Below are 25,306 nucleotides of genomic sequence, written 5' to 3'. Positions count from 1 at the left end.
AGCAATAAACAATGTACTGTACTATAAAATAAATAAAATAGTATTGTAGATGATAAAAAATAAAATCACTCACTCAATCACTCAATCAATCAATCAATCAATCAAATCAATCAATCAATCAATCAATCAATCAGTAGCTGAACTGGGATCCACACAGTCACAAAAACAAATTAACTGAAAAAACCTCAAAATAAATAGCAAAAACAAAAGCACCAAATATAAGCTCCAAATAACACCTTAGAACACTGCAATCAGAAACGGAAGGCTTGAATTACAATGGGGGCAGGGACTCAAATTAGCAGCGCAACAGGAAACAGGGGGGAAGCACGTTCGGCTTCTGAAAAAAAAGTTCAAAAATCTGAACACCTACTTCTGGTTTTGCAGCATTCGGGTTCCAAGTTGTTTATGAACTAAGCTGTTCAAAAACTGAGGTACTACTGTATAATGCAAACCAACTTCTTGTGTTGAGACCGCAGCTTTGGTGGAAAGTTGTATTGACTACACTTCCAACTTTTCATCTGTGCAATGTCTACACATCATTTCAAAGCAACTGACACAGAATCTGGCTTAAAAGAACCTGCTTCAGAACTCTTCACCACCACCACCCAGGGTCAGCACTCTGTAGAGTTGATTTCTACGTGCAGAATGACTTAATTTTACTGTAGTTATTTCTTTGCCTAGCTGTGTGTACATACACATTGGAAGGTCAGCAGTTTGAATCCGCGTTTCATGGTGAGCTCCTGTTGCTCTGTCCCAGCTTCTGCCAACCTAGCAGTTCGAAAGCACACCAGTGCAAGTAGTTAATTAGGTCTCGCTGCAGCGGGAAGGTAAATAACATTTCCGTGCACTCTGGCTTCTGCCACGGTGTTCTGTTATGCCAGAAGCTGCTCACATGACCCGGAGAGCTGTCTGTGGACAAACACCGGCTCCCTCGGCCTGAAATCAAGATGAGTGCTGAACCTTTAGTCGCCTTTGAGTTGACTTAACCATCCAGGGGTCCTTTATCTTTTTTCCCCCTCTTACATACACATAACTTATGCAATACTTGCTCTCCTCTGTTTTGGCCTTGGTTTGCATCAGCATGTCTGTTCTAACTAAATTTGGTATATATGTGTGTTTGTGTGAAACTACTTTATTTAAAGAAGGTGGGGACGCATATTTCACAAAATCTGTTAACCCATGTTTTTTTGGTTGAATGTATGTTTGGGATATACCAGGGAACACCTCAGGTCTGGTATTCATTTTGGGGACCTGGAAATTTAAAAATAAGTACAATGTTTGTTATAATTTTTAATATGTTTCTTCAGTGCCTTGTTTCGCCTGAAGTTCAGGTGACTGCAGCTTAATGCTACATGATTGGCTTGATTTTTGTCCTACCTGATGGCTCTTCTTCAATAGAATGTTTATGGCAAAATTTTGTGGTGAACAAAGCCCCCCCCAACTCCTTACTGACATTTACTTGTTGGTGTTTGTGTTGCATTTTTAAAAAGTCTTCATTGAAGAATGAGTGGGCAAATTGCAGCATGAACTACCATGGCAACTTTTAAAGGGTTTCTACCATAGCTGCAAGCCAATAGCTTTTAGTGCTCCAGTGATTTCTGATGTGTAATAGTTTCCAGACCATTTAATTATTTTCTCTTCAATTCCTGTTTGCATCCTCTTAGAAAGACCTTTAAAAATCCTCTCCAGAATGTTTGTGTGGTTGGACTTGCATTCAGGTTCTTACTTCTCCCAATTATGATTATTACCCAAGTCTAAGTAGAGAAGAAATACTTCCATGCATCTGGTTACAACATCACTCTTCTTTAGGTTAGTCAGAGCAGAAATGAAAGCTCTGCAGGACATCGAAATTAGTTAGACAGGGTATTTCCTATGTTTGTCATTTATATGCTATATGCAGCTGTCCAAGAGTGCAGTCTTTATGCACAAATTCTAGTACAAGCCTCCTTTTCTTCTTCCAAAGAAGCTGATTTGCATCAAAAACTAGCAAAGCAGCTTGATTGAGAATGAAAGAAAAGAGAAACGTAATTCAACATGTAATCTTAGTTTATCCTAGTATATTGCATTTTGAGTCATTAGGAAAGTGTCTTGCATAATATTTACCAAAAGAATAGCTCTGCTGGTCTATAGCAGGAAAAAGGTGAATAGTTATATGGGTTTCAAGTGAGCAGTTCCTTGGCAGAAGCCACCTCATGGTTTTTGGGACAGTCCCTCTGCTACTAGAAGAGGCTTTTCCCAAATAGCAATGGGGAGCCAGGCTTTGAAGTAAACCCCAGTGTCAGCTTTGTCCTTTCTTTTAGTTTGACAGTACTGTTGATGACCATTACAACATTGGCTGTGCTGCTAACATCATATTCATCAGTTCATCCTTGAATGTCATGTATGTCATCCATCAGTAATGGTCCTCCCAAGTTGTTAATTTGGCTTATCCTCCAGCTTCCTCTGTGTGCATTATGTTCACACTTCAGCCTTAGTCCACTTCTGCAGCGAATGGTGCATTTAATCAGTCTCTGAGGTGCCACAGCACTTTATTTATTTTTCTTTAATTTAGAATACTTTTAACCTGCTTTCCAACAGTATAATCAATCAAAATATACAACCATGAGAAATAATTTCAAACAGCCATGGCAAGCAGTAAATTGCATCTTTAACTGGTCTGTTCATCAGTTGAAAGATAATCAGAGAGTTGGAAGGAAACTTGAAAGTTATCTAGTCCAACCCCCCTGAATAGAAAAGTTTTCGAGGCCAGCGTAAACTAATCAGACTTCAGGATCTGATTAATTTCTTACGGGAGATGGTGGCACAATCATGATGCAGCAGAAAATGCAATATTGACCATTCCTACTATTACAAAAGTAGGAATTTGCAGCAATTTGTTGCTACTAGATTTCAGTGCACAGGAGAGTGTATTAGGGCAGTGTTTCCCAAACTTTTTTGGGCAACGGCACACCTGTTTACTGAAAAAAATCTTGCGGCACACCACCATTACAGCCCCGTGACGTCAGCGCGCAGCGTCACGCCGGGAGGGACGCACGAAAGTGAAAGTTTTTTCCCTCCCCCTTGCCAGGGAACCTCCAAGCTTTGGGGGTGGGAGGAGGCAGCAGAGCGAGGGACTGAGGGACGGCGGCAACTGAGGCGGCGGCGGCTGTTGTGGTGGTGGCGGCGATAGCGGGCGGAGGAGGGGGTGGCGGCGGGGCTTGAGGAGCCGTCGCCGGGAGTTGCTGCTGCTGTTGTTGCTGCTGCTGCCCGGACATGCCGGCCTCCTCCTCCTCCGCTGTCTCGCGCTCCTCCCTTTTGCACGCGCTGCCCCGCCGCTCGGCACCACCACCGCGGAGCCGCCCCCAGCTCGACGCGGATCCTCGCCGCCGCCGCCTCACCGCCCGACTCGCCCGCCTCCCTCCCACGGCACACCAGCCAATGTCTCACGGCACAGTAGTGTGCCACGGACGGAACACCAGTTGGGAAACACTGTATTAGGGAATCGTGTTACAAGTGTCCTGGACCCAGTACAGTTCATAGAAACTAAAAGCTACCCCTTCTCCAGAATAAAACTGCCCATTTATTAAGACCTACTGGGGAGACTGAATTTGCTGCACCGTCTTTAGTTGAGGCCTACTGTGTAGCAGTGGGGAACTGAGTGTCTTCTCTTTTAGAGCACTCTCTCCTTTGTGATAAGACTGACACCTACTCTTTTAAGTTTTAGATACTTGCTGAAGACCTGGTTATTGGCTCAGGGGCTTTTTTGGCTGTGGCTGCGATCTGGTGGAACACTCTGTCACAAGAGACCAGGGCGCAGCGGGACTTGACAGGGCCTGCAAGACAGAGCTGTTCCACCAGGCCTTTGGCCAGGGCACAGCCTGACTCCCTCCCTCGGCAATCTTCGCGGAGCTCTGGCCCAATGGTTGCCAGTGGCTTGAATTAATTAATTTTATAATGAATGATTTTAGAGTGTTGTTTATGCTGTACCTTTGTACTGTTTTATTGTTGTTAGCTGCCCTGAGCCCAGCTTTGGCTGGGGAGGGCGGGATATAAATAAAATATATTATTATTATTATTATTATTATTATTATTAGGCTTTTAATGGAATCACTTCTCAGCCTTTTGGCTACGATCAAGTGTAGAAATTGCTATGCAATAAAAGAGCAGGCAAGAGATTTATTTGTTTATTTAGACAGTGTAGGTTTGGGTGTGGGGAGCAAGACCTCCCAAACCCCTGAGCAAACACATAAATTTCTGAATTTAGCAAGGACTGGGAATACATCAGCTAGTTTCCTCATGAAGCCAGCCTGGTGATGGCTCACTGAGGATGGGTCATTGAAGAAACAATGGTGCTGATGGCCAGCCATAAGCCCCTCAGTAGAAGCCATCAACCAGGCAGGAGGCTCTGGCAGGAGGCACTGAGGGAGAAATTGCTGGGATTACAGTGGGCAATGGTGCTACCGAATGGGGGAGTTGCATTTTGTAAGGGTTTTCAGGAATAAGTAAGGGACCAGAAGGACATGCGGGGCTGGCCGAAAGGGGCTACACAGATACCGGGGGAGCATGGATGGCTTCTGTTCTGAACCCAAGCTTGCTGAAGACACTCTTGGCGTGTAATGTTCTGCAGCCCTTCCTCAAAACTCAGGTGTAAATATCTACTGTATTGGCCCGAATATAAGCAGCATCTGCAAATAAGCCGCACCTTTAAAATTCAAGGGGGGAGGGGAGGAAAAAAAGACAATACCCGAATATAAATTGCTCCCTTAAAATTCTGCAGGCACAATGTTCCGTTTTACCGTATGTCTGTTATCGTAAAAGCCAATTTTTGTAAGGTTGTGAATTTAAACCGCACTTTAACTTTCCACTGTTGGAATTTTGGAAAAAGTGTGGCTTATATTTGGGCCAATACGGTATAAATAAACCATATTTCTTAAAGAAGCAGCAGACTCTGCTGTGCCAAGACCCCTGGAATCTTCCCATCCAAGCTTGTATTTTCTGCTGTCTTCTCCTTTCCTGTTTCCTGTTTCCCCTTTCATTAAGGTAGGAGGTAGAGCAGATCTCAGGCTGTTCCACAGTTACTGGTCAAAAATACTTTGTCTACCTAAGGCAGGCATGTCCAAAGTCCATTTCGGGGGCGTAATCTGGCCCCTGTGGCAATTTATTTCCTGGGGTAAAATCCTAAAAAGCTCAGCAACTTTGGGGTAAAAATAATAAAAAAGCTCAGCAACTTCAATCCAAAAAAAGGCCAACAACTTTGGTTGGCCCTTTGGTCAACCCTCACGGCCCCCTTCACTTCATCAAATCTGGCCCTCTTTGAAAAAAGTTCGGGCACCACTGCTCTAAGGTCTCTCTCTCTGACCCCCTGGCAAACATATAACAATACTTTAGAAGCAACTTGAATTTGATGTGCCAACAGACTGGCAAACTGTGAAGCTCATGGGAAATTGGTAGTTTTTTTGTTTTTGTTTTTTGTTTTAAATCAGCACTAACAATCAGCCTAATTGCTGTATTCTGTACAAGCTGAAATTTCTGAATTGTTTCCAAGGGTGATCCCACATCAAGTGCATTGCAATAGTATTAGCATGAGGTTACCAGGACATATAGCATAGTCTTCCCAAAAGAGACATAGCTGACATATAATCTATCATACTTGATAGGACAGTAACCTAAACATGAGAATTCTGGATGAGTCTTAGATCTAGCAGCATCCCCAATATACATACTTGGTTTTTTTTGCTATGGCAGTACATCTAGAACCAGCATTTCTATAATATTTTATTGTCATTGTGTCCCATGACCTTTTCCACATTTTCTGAACATAGCATCAGTTTATTTATCCTCCTGCAGTCTATTATCACCTGCAAATGGTTATTCCTTTCCACATAAAGAAATGAGAAAGAATTGGGAGGTACAGCCCACTCTAAAACTCCAGACTTCCCAAGTAGTTTCACATGGAGATTTAAAAGCATAGTGACCAGAACAGAGCCCTGTGGAACTCCACAGGGAAGAGCAGCAGTCCACAGCACCATCTTCTTCGAAAACCTATTGTGAGCAGAACAATCTGTGTACGTCAATAAGCTTTGGGCCAAATCTCCTCCTGCACCAACACATTTGGAATACAGATACCCTAAAATCCTGTCCAGTCTAGTACTTCATTTGGGTGCAAGTAATGCTCAAACATGTAGCCCCCATACCATTTTTTTAAAAATACATACAAACGAATGATGAACAAAATAATCTTTGAGCAGTCACAAATGATACGGTCACTGCCATACCATCAGTAGACTGTCCTCTATGAGACTTCTAGCATAATTTCTAGCCCAATACAGGCAACCCCCCATCTGTGTGTGCTCTGTTTGCATGTGGAAATGATCCTGGAAATGAGGAGCACCCTGGAGAGTCCTTCTGGCTCATGAGGAGAACTTCCTTAGAGCCCAAAGAGGACATCCTCTTCGGAGAGTCTCCATGCGAGGCTGAGGGGCTTTCTCAGCTGACACCCAGCTATCCCACACATCAGCTGTTCGGTGGGGAAGCTGACTCACCAGAATACTCCCCATTTTACACAATTTTGTTTATGCGCACATGGGATTGAAATGTAACACTTGTTTAAATGCAGAATCACCTGTACATGTTTTAGGGAAAGTCATTCTCATGTATGCTATCCCACACCAATAACTGTCATTGTACACATCATGAAAAAGGAACTGGGATGTGCAGCAACCAATAAGATTTGAGCTACCCAAAAATGCCACTGCTGCATCACCAGAAGACTGTCTCTTACAAAACTCCTTAGCATTGTGTTAGGCTTAACAGTAATTCTTTTGGAATGTATTTCTGCAACTGCAGGGCCATCACCAAGAAAGCCCTTTCTCTTGTACCTGCCAACGTGATTGATCTTACTGGTGAGCATGCAAGTAGAACTTGCAGTCTTGAGCTTAACAAATGGGTCAGAGTGAAGATAGTTCTTCAGGTAGGCTGGCCACAGATTGTTTAAGGTTTTAAAGATTAATGCTATTAACTTTAACTGGGCCAGGAAGTGCATTGGCATTTTGCACAATTGGTGCAAAAATGGTGTTGTGCTTGGACTTCAAATATTTAGGCAGTTGCATACTGAACCATACTGAAATTTCCAAATCTTGTACATTTTCCAGAATAAACCACAGTCCATTAAGACTCTTGAAATGGTCTTTTGTTGCAAACTGAGACTGGTTGGGCATCTTGAGTGTAGTCTGCACTTACTGCTGCCACTTATTACCAAAAGGAAGACTTTAACAGGAATGGTTAGAGGTCCAGCACAAATCATATTAAAATTATTAGAAGGCAATTTTGAAAGGCCAATTAATCAGAAAAATCTAATTCTACTGCACTGGCAAAATAATAGAATAGGATTACAGGCTTATCCTTCCAGAAAGAGATAAAAATTCATAAAGATTTTGTGTTATGAAGTATTCATGTTAAAATAGCAAGAAATAGAATGTTGCAAAGATAATCAAAAAGAAAAAAATGAGAACAGGAGCATGTACTTTCAAAATGTAAAACCTGTATAGGTAGTAAAGAAATAGACATCATATTAGTAAAATGTTGGGATGGGAGGATTGAGATTTTTTAGCTTCAGTTGGTGTTTAGTTCATGCCATTTTAATTTTCAGAGGGGCAGCATCTTTGAGGAAGGAAACTGGGAGCAAGAACAAATGTTTTTAATTGCCTTTATTACTCACTCCTAGAAAGAACTGTTCAGTTGTTTGGAGTGTATGCTTATCAAAAGTGAAGTGGAAAGAAGCCAGTATTCTATAAATTTGCATTGCATCTAGCCAACATTAATATTTTTTGTTGTTGCAAAGAAAAATGGGATCATCTGCATAGAAGTGCAGCTTATGGGGAAAATGTGTAAGGAATATTTATTTCAAAAGATTATAACCTTGCTTTTCTTTCCCATGGGATTTATACTCTGCTCCACGCGGGATACACAACTATATTCGGCTAGTGAGTTCCTCTTCCTCCTTGCACTTTATTAATTCCAGCAGATTTTTAGTTCATACAAAGGGCAGCTGTAAAGAACAGCACGCTCACAGTTCCCTATCACGTGCTTCAAACAGCCAAACTGTTATCTACAGAAAGGGGGCGACGGCAAAGTGACAGTTCAGTTCACCAGTCTTATTTTAAACTGTACAAGGTTTTTCTTCTCTCTATATTTTAGTTTGCTCGTCCACTCTTCAAGTCACTAGCCACCTGTCTCCTTTTCAGCAGAGAGCACAAGGCGCTCCTTTTTACTCAGCGATACCTGCTCTGAATGCAGCTCATGTAGCAAAGCAATGTCAGTGTGAGAGAGGCAGCACGCACCATTCTGCAGCCAGAGGAAGATGAATTAAAAGGAAGCCAGGGCAATATGAAAGGGCACAGATGTGAGCATCTTCCTTGCAGGGGACCACACAGTTCACTTGCTAGCTTGTAAATGCCAGAGGAAGGGGTTCTTTCCCTCCCTTCTCTCCCCCACCCCACTTATTGATATGGAACATGTAGAAGCATGTAGTGCTCAGTGTGCAATACACAAAGAACTATTAGTAGCAGCCTGTCAGTGTTTGAGGTTCCTAGCTTGACTTGCATCAGTCTGCTGACTGAATGAGCTTCACACATGAATTGATGAAGTAAAGAGGAGAAATGATGACACCAGCAAGCTCCAAGGCACTAGAATTCAATGAGTGACTTTACTCTCAGTAGGGCTCGGTTCACTCATCAGGGGATATCATCTCCCATTGAAGAGAGATACCAATGTATAAGTTTGAGGTGCAGGAGTAGACTATAGTCCAATCTTTTCAGGTCCTTGGGATGTATTTTCACTGTATGAATGCAACACAGTGCCAAGAATTTAAAATTGTGTTCCAGCTGGATTACTGGTATTAGCATAAACGGGGAGCGGGTGGCGCTGTGTCTAAACCACTGAGCCTCTTGGGCTTGCCAATTGGAAGGTCAGTGGTTCAAATTCATGTGACAGGGTGCGCTCCCGTTGCTCTGCCCTGCCAATCTTGCAGTTCGAAAGCACACCAGTGCAAGTAGATAAATAGGTATCGTTGCAGCGGGAAGATAAACGGTGTTTCCATATTCTCTGGCTTCCGTCATGGTGTCCCATTGTTCCAGAAACATTTTAGTTGTGCTGGTCACATGACCTGGAAGGCTGTCTGTGGACAAATGCCAGCTCCCTTGGCCTGAAGCAAGATGAGCGCCGCACCCCATAGTCGCCTTTGACTGCACTCAGTGGCGTAGCGTGGGGGGTGCAGGAGGGGCCGGCCGCACTGGGCGCAACATCTGGGGGTTAGGGTTAGGGTGCGCAAATCCACGGGTTAGGGGGTGCAAATTACTTGCCTTGCCCCGGGTGCTGACAACCCACGCTACGCCACTGACTGCACTTAACTGTCCAGGGGTCCTTTACCTTTTACCTTTTTTTATTGGCATAAATATCAGTCTGCCATTGCTGCCTAGGGCAAAACAGTTGCCATTTTCTGTCAGTAGAAGAAATGTACATAGTAAGGAGAGAATGAGCAAGAGAGTTTAAATCACGGATGGAGAATCTGGTGTGCCTGATGGTAGACTACAGTTCCCATCATCTCTGACCATTGACTATGCTGGCTAGGGCTAATGGGAATTGGAGTCAACAACATCTGGAGGGCTCCAGGTTGCTTATCACTGATCTAAATGGAGTGCAAATATTAAAGTAAATGTACACTAATAAATAATGCAACATTTAACATCAAAATAGTTTCACATACATCTAGCTTAGTTGTTTTACATGCTGTGCTGTTCCAAACCTATAAAGTTACCAGTTGTTTATTGAAAGCTTCAAGTAGGAGTAGTGAAAATCCCTGCATTGCTGCATGGAAATGTCATTTGGAATATATTCTAGGGAATGGGGACCCCAGATTGCTGCAGTCACAGTTTAATGTACTGTTCACTTCAGGAATGACATGTGTAAGAAGTATTCTTGCCTTGCAAATAAGCTTACTGTTAGTTTGGATTTTTTATATGACTGTGAAAAGCATTTTTTGTTTTTTTAAAAGCAATGACCAACTGTACAAATGTCAGTTAAATGGCTTAGATGATAGACTACAGTTGCAAACAAACATAATTAGAGCAGATGAAGTTATGACACAATGTAAAAACCAAAATGCACTAAATCCCTTTTGCAAAAAGCATTTCCTCTGCCAGTCTGGAGTACAAAGGAATGCAAATGTAACATAATGAACACAGTTGAATGCACAACATCAGTGATGCATGTCAAAGTGCAAATACAGCTCATAGTTTGAAATGGTGGAACAAAAGTTGTGGTTGAGCAGCCTGCAAATTGAAAGAGGGCCTATGCACTATTGATGGGAAGGGAAGTTTGGAGGGCTGGAGATTGTGGGTCAGGGAGCCAAACAGATACATGGATTATACAGAGTTGATAAGTCTCATTCCAGACTCTTAACAAGAATGCTGCGAAAACTTTTGTCAGTTTTTGCTTCTCAGTCTTGAAACAGAAGTTATGTAGGAAAGTTGAGGTTGTTATATTTCATATACTGTATAGCTTTGAACTAAACAGTCAGTCTCAATTAAGGCTTCCAAATCCTCCTCCTCTTCTATGGCGATCACTCATAGCCGAGTAAGATTGCCTTCCATGAATACGGTCTTAGCGGTGTGTACAAAGCTGAAAGTGAATGAACTGCCGCTAAAACCTTATGTTCATTTTTCACATGGCCTAGTCCTCATCTGAAGACTGCAAAAATAAAGCCATGCTTCCCCTGCTCACCTCCCTAATATTCTTAAGAGTAGGGGTCAGCAAGGTTTACTTCGCCTGGGCCGGTTCACTCCAGCGGAGATCCCTCTGTGGGTCGGAACGCGTGCGTGCGTGCGTGACCGCGATTTCCAGTATCTGTGTCTGCGCAGACACGATTTCCGGCATCTGCGCAGATGTGATTTTCGGTATCTGAGCATGCGCAGGTGCAGACGTGATTTCCGGCACTGCGGAAGCGAGTCCCTGTGCCGTGCTGTGCCGGTTTAGCGCAGCACGCAGGGACTCGCCGAGTAGGCGGCTCGGTTCAGGGGTGACTTGGGGGCCAGTTAAACGACCCCCATGGGCCGCTTGTGGTCCATGGGCCTTAGGTTGCCTACCCCTGCTTAAGAGGGTCTCTTCTCCAGTCTTCAGAGAATGGCTGGAAGTAGAGAGGCAGAAAAAGGTCCTCCTTTCACTTTGCAGACAAGCCCTGGATTCTTCCTACACCTTCTTTCCTTCATATAAATATATCTTTTTGGCACCACAGTTAACACGTATTAAAGACCTTTACAGCTGATGGCAGACCCACCTTGAGTGTCCAGTTTGCAAACATAAGACTTACCGTATTTTTCCATGTATAAGATGTCCCCTAGATCTATTGGAAGTCTGGCGGGGAGGAATTTCTCTTCACACACTCTCAGCACTTGCATTGGCAGTTTTAATCTGAAATCTTAGGCGCAGTACTGCACCAAGAGCTCAGAAACTGCTTGCGCCTATGAAATTCCCTGTTGGAAAATGCACCTAGAACAATGGGAGTTTTGAATGCTGCTTCAAAGTCCATGGCACCTTTAGTAAAGGCTGTTCTCCAATTGAAGCACTCACGGGCCAGTGATTGCTTGTTCAAAAGTCACCTAGTAAACTAAATGGCTGAACTGGATTTTTTTTTTTTTTTTTTACCCAGATCTCTCAAATGCAAGTTCAAAACAAAATCCATAGCAGCACACTGTCTTTCTTAATAGCCCCAGGGCTAGTATATATTACTTCTATGGAGGTAATGTCTAAATCTGGCAGCAACAGAGGATAGATGAATGGTGTGGGAAGTCCCCACACTCTCACTGTTTTTTCCTATCTGATCTACCTGTGCAATTTGATAAGATTTAGATCTGCTGCAGCATGGAATCCAGCCATGGTGAAGTAGTATTAGAATTGGGCATGAGAGAATATTCAGAGTGGTTGTAATTTACATGTATTTTTTATTGATTTAAAGTATTTCCAGGCCACATTTAAAAGTAAATCCACTCAAGGTGGCTTAATAATATACCGTATTTTTCGCACCATAGGACACAGTTTTTCCGTCTTAAAAACTAAGGGGGAAAGTCTGTGCGTCCTATGGAGCAAATGCAGGGGGGAGGCAAGCAGGAAAAGCCCCCAAGAGCCACACACAAGCTTCGCGCGGCTCTTGCGGGCTTTTCCCCAGGAGGGAGAAGGGACTGGCGCGGCCAGTCAGTCCCTTCTCCCTCCTCTAGAAAAGCCTTGCGCAATCTCTCCAGTCATGGGAGGCTGCGCAAGGCTAAAGAGGAAGCCCGGGCAGCGAGCGTGATCCATCCCGCTCGCTGCCCGGGCTTCCTCTTTTGCCTAGCACGCCTCTTCAGCCGCAGGAGGCTGCACAAGGCTAAAGAAGCCAACTTTTTAAAAATCTCTCTATCTCTACCTCTTTTTCTTTTTTCGTCCTTTCTCAACCCCCTTATTTTCCTCTGGATCAGTGTTTTTATCAAGATTAACGTTTTAGTTTGGAGGGGGGGATATTATAAAAAAGGAAACTTTGAAGCTTTTATTTTAGTATACAATAAAAACAGATTAAACAAAACACAAGAGAAGGAACTAGCATAGAAGAAGAAGAGAAAAGGGAAAGAGGGAGGATACAAAGCCATTTACCAGAGGTAGATCTTAACCCTTGCCTCACCTGGGAGCTTCTCTGGGCAGGAATTCCCTCGGCTTAAGTGGGGTGAGGGAAGAGTGGCAGGTAGGGGGGTACCTACCTAGACAGTGAAGCCACATGTCTCTCCAATGAAAATTGGGAGTGGGCATTGTGTGAAGTGGCTGTGGATCTCCTGCTGCAGAAGTGTAGGACTGTATAGAGTTGGGAGGGCCACCCAAGGGTCATCTAGCCCAGCCCCCTCACAATGTAGGAATCACAGCTAAAGAACACCAGGCAGATGGCCCCCCAACTGCTGCTTAAAAGCCTCCAGTGGTGGAGACCCCCCAACAACTTCCGAGGTCACAGAATTGCAGGGTTGGAAGGGAACCCCAGGAGTCATCTAGTCCAGTCCCGGTGGACAGCGGGCACGATCCATCCCGTTCTGCAAGGCTAAAGATGCTGCTCAAGGCTAAAGAGGAAGCACACAGCCTGTCCGTTGCTCTTTGGGGCTGGGGGGGGGAATAATATTTTTTTCCTTGATTTCCCCCTCTAAAAACTAGGTGCGTCCTGTGGTCCGGTGCGTCCAATAGAGCGAAAAATACGGTATATACAAGAACAGCATCAGTTAATGAATCATAATTATAATAGGATCATAGAATAACACACATCCACCCACAGATATTAAAATGCAGTACAAAATACAGTGGTACCTCAGGTTACAGACGCTTCAGGTTACAGATTCCACTAACCCAGAAGTAGTACCTCGGGTTAAGAACTTTGCTTCAGGATGAGAACAGAAATCGTGCGGCGGCAGTGGCGGGAGACCCCATTAGCTAAAGTGGTGCTTCAGGTTAAGAACAGTTTCAGGTTAGGAACGGACCTCCGGAATGAATTAAGTTCTTAACCAGATGTACCACTGTATAGCTAAAATTGTTAACATCCAATTAAGCTGCAACCCAAGTGAAAGGAAAACAAACTGACATGATGGCCTTTCCTAAAAGCATCTAATGATGACTCCTGGATGGTAGTGCATTCCAAAGGTGTGTGCCCCTGGAAGAAAAAGGCAGAGTCTCTGTGATATATTCCCTACTGTTATAATCCCAGTTTTCTTCACTTTTTTGAAATTGGTGTGGAAAACAAGACCTATAGGCAAACTGAAAAATTCTCAGTGGCTTAAGATCTGGTTCACTTGTCCCTTTGAGGTCCATGTCTGCTAACAGAATTATTTGAAGATGGTCCACCACTGGTTTTCAACCCCAGACTGACTAGCTCATACTGTAAGATCTGGTGCCCCGTTATGCTGGTGGGTTTGTAAATTCCGAGGAACATATTGGACATATGTGGTACAGATGTGATTGTGTACACAAGTTCTGGAAGCAGTTGTAATGGAGATTGGTATTATTCATAGAATCATAAAATCTTAGAAGTGGAAGGGACACAAGGGTTATCTAGTCCAACTCCCTGCAATGCAGGAATCTTGGCTGAAGCATCCATGACAGATGACCATCCAAGCTCTGCTTAAAAACATCCAAGGAAGGAGAGTCCACCACCTCTTGTGGGAGTCAAGCAGCTTATACTATCAGAAAGTTTTTTTGAATGTTTGGTTGGAATCTCCTTTCTTGTAACTCGAAGTCATTGGTTTGAGTCCTGCCCTCCAAGACAGGAGAAAACAAGTATGTTCCCTTTTCCATGTGACAGCCCTTAAGATGTTTGAAGATGGCTATCATATCTTCTCTCACTCTCCTCTTTTCCAGGCTAAACATACCCAACTCCTTCAAGTGCTCCCCATAAGGCTTAGTTTCCAGACCCTTAATTGTCTTAGTTGCCTTTCTCTACACACATTCCAGCTTATCAACATCTATGATTTCAGTCAGTCAACCAGCTACAAATCCACCTAACAGTTACCTCGTTCAACCCACATTTTACCAGCTTGCTGGTACTGTTGGCAAACAGGTTATCTTGGGAACTAAGCTATGTCTCTTACCCATTTTTGATGGTGCCAGTGCTGACCTTCTCAACAGTAATTCTATATCTGTTGGTTTCCACTTGTCTAGGGTGGAAAGACACATCTTGTTAATCTGTGGGTGGCTGCCATAGTAAAGGTGCCCTATGCATCAATTGCCTAACCCCCATAATACTTGGGTGGCCACATTCTTAGCCATCTGAATTTATTGTCATCTTTAAAGGCAGCTCCACATAGAGCACATTACAGTAGTCCAGCTTGATTGCCATAAGTGCATGGGTAACCAAAACAAGGCCAGACCTTTCCTTACAGAGATGCAGCTAGTGTACAAGCCTATCCTGGTGAAATGCAGTATAAGCCACCACTGCTACCTGCTCTTCCCAAGTTAGCACCAAGTCCAAGAGAACTCTTAAACCACACACAAAGTCCTTCATAGGAGGTGCAGCCACACATAAGGCAAGTTGTAGACCACTATCTGAAGTACTCTGTGTCACTACCCATAGTGTCTCAGCTTATTTGCCCTATTCACCTTAGAACCCCCTCTAGGCACTGGTTCAGTAATTGCACAGTTTCCTTGGGATTAGGAGATGGAAATCTGAGATATTGATGAGACTTTAGCCCAAACCTCAATCTGATTTCCCCCAACAGTTTTATGTAATTGTTAAAAAGTTGGGGGGGGGGGCAGGATGGAACTTAATGGCATTCCATGCACATACTTTCTTGACCTCTGTGACACTCTCTCCCCACATCTCTCCTGGTTGCTTCATTTTGCTTCTTCTAGTTTCTTAGATCACCCAGACCTTCTCCATCCCCAGTCACCCCACTTTCTGTTCAACTGCTCAGATGGCAGCCTCAGCCTCGTAAAGCACATAGAGTTGAAAGAGGAAGTGGTACAGTGTGTCACTCTTTCAGCTTCCTTCTGTGTACTTTCCAGTTCAGTGAGGGGAAGTAACCATGCTTGCCATCTCATGACAAATATGGCAGTGAGTGAAGGGGCTCCAAGGTTCATAGGCACCAGGGAAGGTCCTTAAGGGTACCATTGTACCCATGGGCCAGTGTTAGAAACTCATGTATATAAGCTAGGCATCAAAATGGCTCCTTAAATCAAGGTTATAGTCGCTAAAATGGAATGTCTAGCTGACATTTTGGGGTAAGGCGGCTCTAAAGTCTTATGCTTTAAAAATGCTGGACTGACTGTGATTGATTTCCAATTAAACATCTGGCTAGTTCGGTTGATAATCTTGAGCTAGCTTAAGAACTTTGATAACGTAAAGAAGAAAAGTCACTTGGTCCAGGGACAGTCCACATATATATTGGCCTATTCCTGCCTCTTTTTCTTGATGGTGACTGCTGCTGCTCAGGCTGTACATAATAGCCATTTTGGTTCCAGAAATTCATCCTGTGTGCAGATAAAATGCAACTGATAGAATTCTACAGGATGTGGTATTAGTGTGTGAAAACAGTCCAGATCCAGTGATCCCCAGGCACATACCGCCAGATGGTGGCGACATCAGGTGTCATCCTGGCACCCAGGCATCCTCACTTGGTTGCGCCTTGTGCCTGGCTAATTTTGAACACTTCCATGGTCATCATGGTGGTAGTCCTGAGTCTAGTAGAACCAATAGAGTTGCACTCCTTCCTTCTATTCCCTCTCATAAGCCATCTACCAGGGTGACGTAAAGTCTTTCTATCATGAAACCAGGTCTGAAAGTAAACTGAAATGGATCTAAATCAGAATCATGCAACACTAACAGGATGGCAGATGTCTGCAGCTTGAGACAGAAGTCATCTATACCTATCTGATTCATTTGCTCCTTCTGTCCTGCTCACAGAGAGCTTCTCTATCACATGGTGTGTTAAAGCTTAAAACATTGTTTGCCAAGCACTTTTGAGATCCCCTCACAAAGGCACTAGAGAGAAGCTATGGGATTATGTAGATTTTATATTTATATCTCTTGAGGAATGAATGAATGAATGATGTTAATTAGGTCTTCAACAGAGAGAAAAAGTGGAAGTCTTCTTTCCAGGCACTAGGCACTCTTGGGCACTGTTGCACCTTGGCTCAACGATATACCCAGGAGCACCCCAGACCTCTGAATTTGAGTGACCCAGGGATGCTAAAACTAGGTCAAAGTTTGTTAGATTTACAGAAACCTACTGTTTCAGTGAGATATAGGTATCCTGCTAGAGGACAAAACAGACTCTTCACATCTGCAAACTGAATTTCAAAATAGCATTTACCTTAACTGTTACTCAAAGAAAATCCCACCATCCTCATTTCAGTCATTGGGGAGCTGATATCTGTTCTTAACTACCTAAATTAGTTAGAATACATTTCAAATGATATAAAAGGCTTACAGACAAGAAGGGAGAGGAGCAGTTGCTCGTTCGTGGATGACATATTTGGAAGAGATGTCTAATCAACAGAACTGAATCTAAATGGAATCTATACAGTTAACAAAGCACAAAGACACAGAACAACCAGGTCTGAGAGGCAAAAGGTTAACAGGCTATAGTACTGGAATGGAAAGACAGAGATGACTGTAGTTTGGCCAAAAGGAGTACCAAAAAGTACAGCATATTTCATATCCCCTCCTTCTCCCCAGTGTTAGAAACTGGGATAGGAATGCTAGGAGCCATGTGGCTCCTGAGACCTAGGTTGTGGGCACCAAAACAAAATGTCCAGGTGCCCTCCCTTTTTTTTGCTGCCCCCCTCCACCAGACCAGGCAGCCCTGCAGCCAAAATGAAAATAAAAATGCCTCTGGGTGAATTGGGGTCTGCAAAGTAGTGCTGCAGCAAAAGGTGCATCTTTTGCTACATCTCTACCCCACCAAAAACCTGATTCACCCAGCAGCAGGGCAGTAAAAAATATGTTTTAATTTTTTTTATATAAAAATAATTCAGCCGGGTGAATCAGGGGCTGCTGGGTAGAACACCTGATTCACTGGGTACCACAGCAGCAGCAAAAAACCAAAGACGCATATTTTGCTGCTGCGCTACCAGGTGAATCAGCTGTTTGGCGGGTAGAACGGTAGTAAAAGATGCACCTGGATCTCTCCATCAAGTCACAAATGGCTGGTTGCCAGTCACAAGATGTGACTGGCACCCGCTAATTTTGAACCCTGCATTTCCCTCCATCCAGTCATCTGCAGCTGCCTATTTGCAGCATACCTGACTTACAGATAAACCAATGGCCTCCTATAAGTAGTCTTGTGGTCACAAATCAGGCCAGTCGTTGATATTATGGAGAATAGGCTGATGATTCAGATTTCTTTCCAAAGATAAACTTTTAGCGACTTCCAGCCACTTAGAATCCTATAAGTTAAGATTGTGTCCTAGTACTGGGCACACCCATCAAACAGTGGTGTTTAAGTGGTATTCTAGATACCAATTAATTGGTATTCTAGATAAATAAGTTAAGATTTTGTCCTAGTACTGGGTTTTGTTTTTTAAAAAAGAGAAATCTGGGTTGAGCAGTGACTCTTTCTTTCTCAGTGCACAAAACTAACATATTTGCATGATCATAAAGTCTTAATTTATTGGAAGGGCTGTAACTCAGTGGTAGAGTATCTGCTTTGTATGCTGAAGTACCATTGTTCAACCTCCAGGTAGGGCTGGGAATGAGCCCACTCTGGAATCCCAGAGAGCCCCTGCCGATCAGTGTAGTGCTGGGCTAGATGGTCTTACTCAATATAATGCAGTTTCCTATGTTCCTATGAGGGACGTGGGTGGTGCTGTGGTGTAAACCACTGAGACTCTTGGGCTTGCTGATCAGAAGGTTGGCGGTTCAGTTCCCCACGATAGGGTGAGCTCCGTTGCTTGGTTCCAGCTCCTGCCAACCTAGCAGTTCGAAAGCATGCCAAAAAAGTGCAAGTAGATAAATAGGTAGCGCTCCAGCAGGTAGGTAAACCGCGTTTCTCTGTGCTGCTCTGGTTTCGGCGTTCTGTTACGCCAGAAGCGGCTTAGTCATGCTGGCCACATGACCCGGAAAAACTGTCTGCAGACAAACACTAGCTCCCTTGGCCTGTAAAGTGAGATGAGCGCCGCAACCCCAGAGTTGTCTGCGACTGGACTTAACTGTCAGGGGTCCTTTACCTTTATGTTCCTGTGACATGCACATTAACTTGACTGTTTTCTGTTGTCCAAGTGCCCAGAAACATTGAGGGCTGTATGTAGTGATTTTGCACTACCAAAAAACACTTCCACTGGAGCAATGTGGAGCACCCAGTTTTTGCTGATCATGCTTCATACTGAACCATTTTATGGGTGGGGTGCAGTTTGCACTGCGGTGTGTGGGATAAGCAAAAATTGGATACCTGGTCTTTTATGAACAGAAGTAGTTTCTGCTAGGTGTAAAGTCATAATTATGTGTGCATGTGCCTACTGAAGACCATCCTTTTTCAACAAGTATTTTACATGCAGATTTTTTATGACAGTCTGCATCTGTGTTGGATTTGACACCCTCACAAATAATAGTGTTTATTGGATTGTTCTGAGATGTTTTATGGGAAGTGATTCATCAAATAAATAAATGGAATTTGTAATGTTAACTTTTTACTTAATATGTAACCTGCATCTTTTTCCACTGGCATCTCCAGGGAAGATTGGGAGAGATTACTTGTTTGAAATCTGGTGAGCCGCTGCCAGTTGTAGACAGTACTGAGCTACATTGACTGGTGGATCTGACTCTGTATAAGGAAACTTCCTATGCTCCTCCATTAGGGCAAAGCTTCAACCTCATTGTTTAATTAAGTATTTGCAGTTGAAGGGCAAAACCTTCCTTAGTGAGGAACACCACAATGCCATCTAGAATTCAGAACAGATTTTGAAGGCTGCTCTACACATAACATTTGCTTACACAGGTGGTGAGGAAAATTTGTACATAGTAGTGTTTGGAGATGTTGGCATCTATATGTATATGTGTGAGTTTTGAGTAGCACTACCTACCCAAAGTGTACATGGGGGGGGGGGGGAAGCCATGTGCCAAGTTCAGATCTGGTGGTGTACTAGTGCAGATAAAAATCAAGGGGGAAATGGGCCTTCCTTGAATGAGAGTTTGCTGCTCTAAATTTCCACACAAAGTCAGATCGTGACTAGACTTTCTGGCATTGACTTGAAGGTTGTTCCTTTGCTTTGCCTTACTAAAAGTACTGTTGTACTTGAATCAGTTTCTGTTACATGGCTCCATTTTCACAAAAAAAATGTTTTAAATACAGTGGTACCTAAGGTTAAGTACTTAATTCGTTCCAGAGGTCTGTTCTTAACCTGAAACTGCTCTTAACCTGAAGCACCACTTTAGCTAATGGGGCCTCCCGCTGCTGCCGCGCCGCTGGAGCACAATTTCTGTTCTCATACTGAAGCAAAGTTCTTAACCCGAGGTACTATTTCTGGGTCAGCGGAGTCCGTAACCTGAAGCATATGTAACCTGATGCGTATGTAACCCGAGGTACCACTGTACTGAACTCATATAAGTTTCTTGTTAGTTTGTTTAGCAACTGTATTTATTATTTCAATTGTAAAATTGTGATTTATGGGTAAGATTCTTGTGTGTGCAGAGATGACCACAAAACTGTTTTTTTTTTCTTTTGAAAAATCATTTTAGCAAAACATAGTGCAGCTCCAGTTTGTAGGGTGCAGGGAGGCAACAACAGCATTAGCGGATGTAGAAGTAGCTGGAATGAGAAGCTTTTGTGCCATTAATAACAGTTTTGGCTGGCAGCCAAGGCTCAGAGTGTGGGATTAGCCTGAACAATCAAGACTGCAGGATCAAAACAAGGAGGCAGGAACAGCGAGGTCACACTGCTGCCATCTGCGTTGCCGCAGTGCTGGGAGGGGAACGGAAAAAGATGGGGGCAGGGCTGAATGAGAAACGTGCTGCTCATAGCTGCAGCCTGGAAAGCACCTCACTATCTTTTAGAAAGCTAGTCTTTTAAACTGAGAAAGAAACTGGTGCTGCTTGGAGATTAAAATGCCTTCCTACAGCTTACATAGAGCAACAAAACTGTAAAGGGAAGTGTGCCTGGAGAATGTTGCCAATATTTCTGATGTTTAGCCCTTTTATTATCAAGTTGCACACACTCATCTTTTAAATGTTTGGTTTAGTATAGCAAAGGTTCTTGTTTCCGAACAGTATTTATATTTCAGTATTGCTTAAATGTGTAGCACAATATCTTATCACAACTATATTTTTAGGATATTATTTTGGACATAGGTCATTTTGTAACATGCATTCAGACTTCTCTGTAATCTAAGGAAATATTTCTTATTGATCAGGCTGCTGTATGTAAGTGATTGAAGCTATTTTGACTTATCTCCCTGTTCATGAGGTTTCTCCAGGCACACATTGTTTGAAATAGATGGAAGTAGATGCCTTGCTTAAAGCTTGTCATCTCTGAAAAGTATTTTTCAGAAGGATATTTTAAGTGTTCTGAAGACAATTGCATTGTATCTTTTTGGGGGCTAAAAAATAATATCCACATAGTATACCATAGTTATAAATGCAGAGGCAGAAATTTCACAGCAGAGTGTCTTAGTGCGTGCTAAAAATATTCCTGTCTAGTGCAGTTTACTCTCAGCATTCTTTTGTCTGACTGCCTTTGAATGCCCTAATTGAGGTGGGGTTGAAGGCAGTGTGTATGTTAGCTGAATAGCTGAACTCAGTTGTTCAGCAGTGCTCTATTTTTTTGCTTTTCAGTTTTTTCTATAACACAAATCTAAAATTTGGGATGCATTTTATAAAAGGTTTCCAATTTTCTGTGACATAGCCCTAGTTTATCCAGTCCATCTATCCACCAAACTGTCTTAAAAGCTTTTTTGCAAATGAGCTTGGACCAAAGTGCCAGCAACGGTTTCTAATTTGCCAGTGATAGAGCTTGGGGAGCTTGCAAGTTTTAAGGAGTCGTGCATGTTTTATGTGTTATTGGGGGCAGGGGGAATCATTTTTGCTTGTACATACTTTAGTTTTCGTTTTTCCTGCTTAGTCCCATTATGAGGATTCTTGAGCTTGAAATGCACTGAGGTTCATTCCACTTCTCTTGTATCAAATAGATTTTTTAAAAAAGTTTCTTCTTGGTGGTGCTACCCTTTTAAAGTATGCGGTTAGCTTTTTGGGTAAGCAGATCCTTCTGCAGTTTTTCGTTTACCTCCTTGAAGGAGACAGTTTTATATATTGCAGTGGCTGAAAAGAGCAATTACTGCTTTTCCTGTTTAACAGTGCCAATTTTTTAGGGCCCAAAGGGGGGGGGATTTTCAGAATTTGATTCCAGCCAATTGGGGAACATGTGAGTAAGCTGATGTCATAATGCTACCTTGACAGATTTTGAGGTAGGTTGGGTAGAAGTACACCACATTACTTCATTACTTTTCTCTCCCCCTCCCTTTATGAAGACCTTTCTCCTTTTTCAACTCTTTATCAAAAAAAATTCCAAGTTCATCTCTAGTTTTAGACTAGAGCATATAAGCAATTCCTTTGTGACATAGAACTGTGTTTACTCTTGATTTATTTTTATACTTTGATTCACTGCATATTTGGCTAAAAGGTGCAGAGAGAGCTGGCCACCCCTGGAAGCATTTGATTGTGTGCAGGTTTATGTGTAACTTGAAAATGGAAAAAAGTGTTCACCATAAATAATTTTTGGATGTGGCCATTGTTAAGTGGCTAGATTTCTTTGAAAGGAAAGCAGAGTTACATGCCCCCAAATTCCTGGTTTGAAGTAACACATGGCTCTTTAAAAACACCTCTCCCCCCAAACTGTGTTAATCTTCCTGGCTTGTAAACCAGTGCTAGTATTGCATGCTTCCTGAACATGTATGAGATGGGGAAATTGTACATAAGTCTCAAAGAAGCTTTTGTTTAGCTACATTTTCAGAAGCCTAGGTTTAGTCTCCACCATTTTTCCTTAGTGTGAAATGTTTCAAATCTGTTTGGCAGTGATGGCAAAGCAAGCAGAAATTAATCTGTTTTCTAGGATAACTGCAGTGAAGCATGCACGGGGGAAGCCTCTGTCCTGCATGTTGTTCTCTCATTACCAAAGAATCTTACCCATCCTCCACTCACGTAAACAGAGCTGGGGAGCGCCTCCTCTTTAAACAGAGAGCTCAGTGCTGCATGCAGCATTCTAGTGGCAGACTGGCTGAGAGCCATCCTGTCTTTCCAGCCAGCCCAGTGCCTCATTTACCTTCCATTGGCAGGCTGGAAAAAAGGGTGGGGGTATCTTTCAGAATTATCCCTTGAGGTTTGGGTATTTCATAGTTGTGCTGAAAATTCAGAGGAACTTGATCCTCCTTTGTCTGCTGGAGAGAGGGCATGAGGAGCAGCTGGCCGAGTTGGTGGGTTAATTTCAAATGCTGAATACTCTGCTGCTTTGTGTTGGTTGAAAAGCAGACAGATAACGTTCTTTGAATATTTTCAATATGAGTTGGACTGAATCCTTGTGTCTTTGGGCCTTGGGGAGTGTGGAAAAACCCAGGAGTACAGCTTCTCGGTGCTTGCTGAACCAGTTTTTTAATCACACCACTGGTTTTCTGCGGGGAAGATGTTGGGGTAATTAAGAGTGCCCCGTGGTAGCAATCTACTGATCTGAATGGAGTGGAATGCTACCAACAGCTTTTGATGGTGCTTGTGTTTGGGGATCATAATACAAGCCTTTCTAGCCAACGCTGCACTACTCGTATCTTCCCTTTGTACATATAGCTTGGGGAAGCTCTGTGCCTCTCCCCAGGGACAAGCCAAGATGATGCATCAGAACAACAAATGTGTGGGTTGCCTACACTTGTAACAGCTTGTTTGATCTGGAGCAAAATAAAACAGGGAACTTTCTTTGCTTTAGGCTTATATAGTCCAATCTGTCCTGCACATCCTTTTTCTACGAGTTTGCTATGGGGAAACCCCCCAAAGACCTACATTTTGCTAGTTTAAATTCACCTCACAATATCCTTATATGGTCTTAGGTCATATCCCTTGAGCTCTATTACACACTGTGGCCTGCCTGATCATGAAATTGTCTGTTTTATGCAGGGGACACAATGGTTGCCAGCTCCTCTAGCTAGCAGGAAAGACATGGGCAAATAGCCAGCAAACCCCACACTCCACCCCTTTGGAATTTGGCTACAATAGGTTACTTGATGGTTTGCCTTTTGTGGGATGGGTGGGGTGAAGTAGAGACTGAGGGAGCTAGACAGCCTTTTTGAGAAAAGCTTGCTGCAGAAATTCTTGAGCCATTCAGATCATCAAGTTGAAATATTGTGATTTTATTTTCCATTTCAATATAACACTGAATATTATAACCCTTTAAAACTTAGGAAGTTTTTAGGGTTCTTTAAGGTAAAGGAACCCCTGACCATTAGGTCCAGTTGTGGCCGACTCTGGGGTTGTGGCGCTCATCTCGCTTTATTGGCCGAGGGAGCCGGCGTACAGCTTCCTGGTCATGTGGCCAGCATGACTAAGCCGCTTCTTGCAAACCAGAGCAGCACATAGAAACACTGTTTACCTTTCCGCTGGAGCGGTACCTATTTATCTACTTGCACTTTGACATGCTTTCGAACTGGAAAAACACACACAGAGAGACACACGGTCACACTGCAGATGTTATAACTGGTCAGAACCTGTACTGATACTGTGTTCTTGTATAACATGATAGAGGTGATAGGGGAATAGCACAGTTCATTGCTTGGCCTCAGGGATGTACAACAGGAATGTGAAGACTCACTTCAAAGTAGCCCTCTCTCAAAGTAATGTTCTGGTTTCTCAGTTGTCTTTTGGTCTGCTTCAGTTTGCATTTGAATAGTCTTCCTTTTGGGTGCCAACACTGACATTGTCTTTCCCAATAGTAAACTGGACCATGTTCTTAGTTGTTGTTATTGTTGTTGTCGATGTTAATTATTATTAACAATACAAAGTAGTAATAGTATTATATTTAAATACCACCCATCCTTCCATAGGAGCAGTAATGTGAATTAGGGTCACAAAACTGCTGCATTTCTGTAACCTCATTTTTTTGTTGCCTATGCTTCTCTGAAATACTTTCCCATGAGTCAAAAATTTTCCATACTTTGTTTCAGGTCAGAAACAACACAGGCAGTGCAAGCCAGGTTTGTGAAATCTTGCAGTGAGGCAATTGGAAAATATTTTCCATTTTAAATAGGAGAGTAAGCTGCCTAACAACTCAGAAGGCTGAACTACAGATCCCTTATATACTTTATTCAGAAGTCAGGGAGCATAGATCTTTGTGTTTTATCATATCGGCTATATTCAGCTACAGAAGGTGTTGCTCTGGAGTTCTGCAGATTTTGCTATATGTAGCACAAGTGGGAAAGTGGAGCATTTTTTACTTAGAAGCTTGTTAAGGAAGAGTAGCTGCACTTAACTGTCACACTTTGCTCATTCTAAATTGCCCTCACTTCACTGCACAGCCTTGGTTTCTTTGGAAGGTATAGCCCTGTGTGTGCTGGGGAGGGAAGAATCATTCAATTAGTAGAACTGGATATGAAAATAATAAAGGAACCAAGGGACATTCCCCTATATTCATTAGTTACTTTTGATGTTTTCAGGGATTGTGACCAACATTGCAGAATAGTTTTGTAGAGTAGCATTTTCTAAGAATGGAGGGTGCCGCTTGATCACAGTTTAATAGGCATTGGTGATAAGTGAATGGTTGTGACATGGTGGTGCAGACTTCTATTCTCTGCATCTCACTCAGGTAAA

At 43.0% G+C, this 25,306-nt stretch overlaps 1 protein-coding gene and 1 long non-coding RNA gene across 4 annotated transcripts in view; one reads left to right on the top strand and one right to left on the bottom strand.

The window, feature by feature from the left end:
* The window catches only part of ANKRD11 (ankyrin repeat domain containing 11), a 212,959-nt gene that overhangs the window by 58,832 nt on the left and 128,821 nt on the right, over positions 1 to 25,306 (top strand). The window lies entirely within an intron of this gene.
* LOC309537943 lies at positions 10,982 to 23,927 on the bottom strand. Its single transcript, XR_014222070.1, has 3 exons — positions 22,782 to 23,927; positions 13,622 to 13,690; positions 10,982 to 11,161 (listed from the first exon to the last, which is right to left on the bottom strand). It is a non-coding gene; the product is annotated as an uncharacterized lncRNA (long non-coding RNA).

The sequence above is a fragment of the Podarcis vaucheri genome, assembly GCF_965113315.1.
Source record: "Podarcis vaucheri genome assembly, chromosome: 7".
NCBI classification, from domain to species: domain Eukaryota; kingdom Metazoa; phylum Chordata; class Lepidosauria; order Squamata; family Lacertidae; genus Podarcis; species Podarcis vaucheri.
Note: the sequence above shows the minus strand (reverse complement) of the source record. Positions and strands in the feature narration are given on the sequence as shown.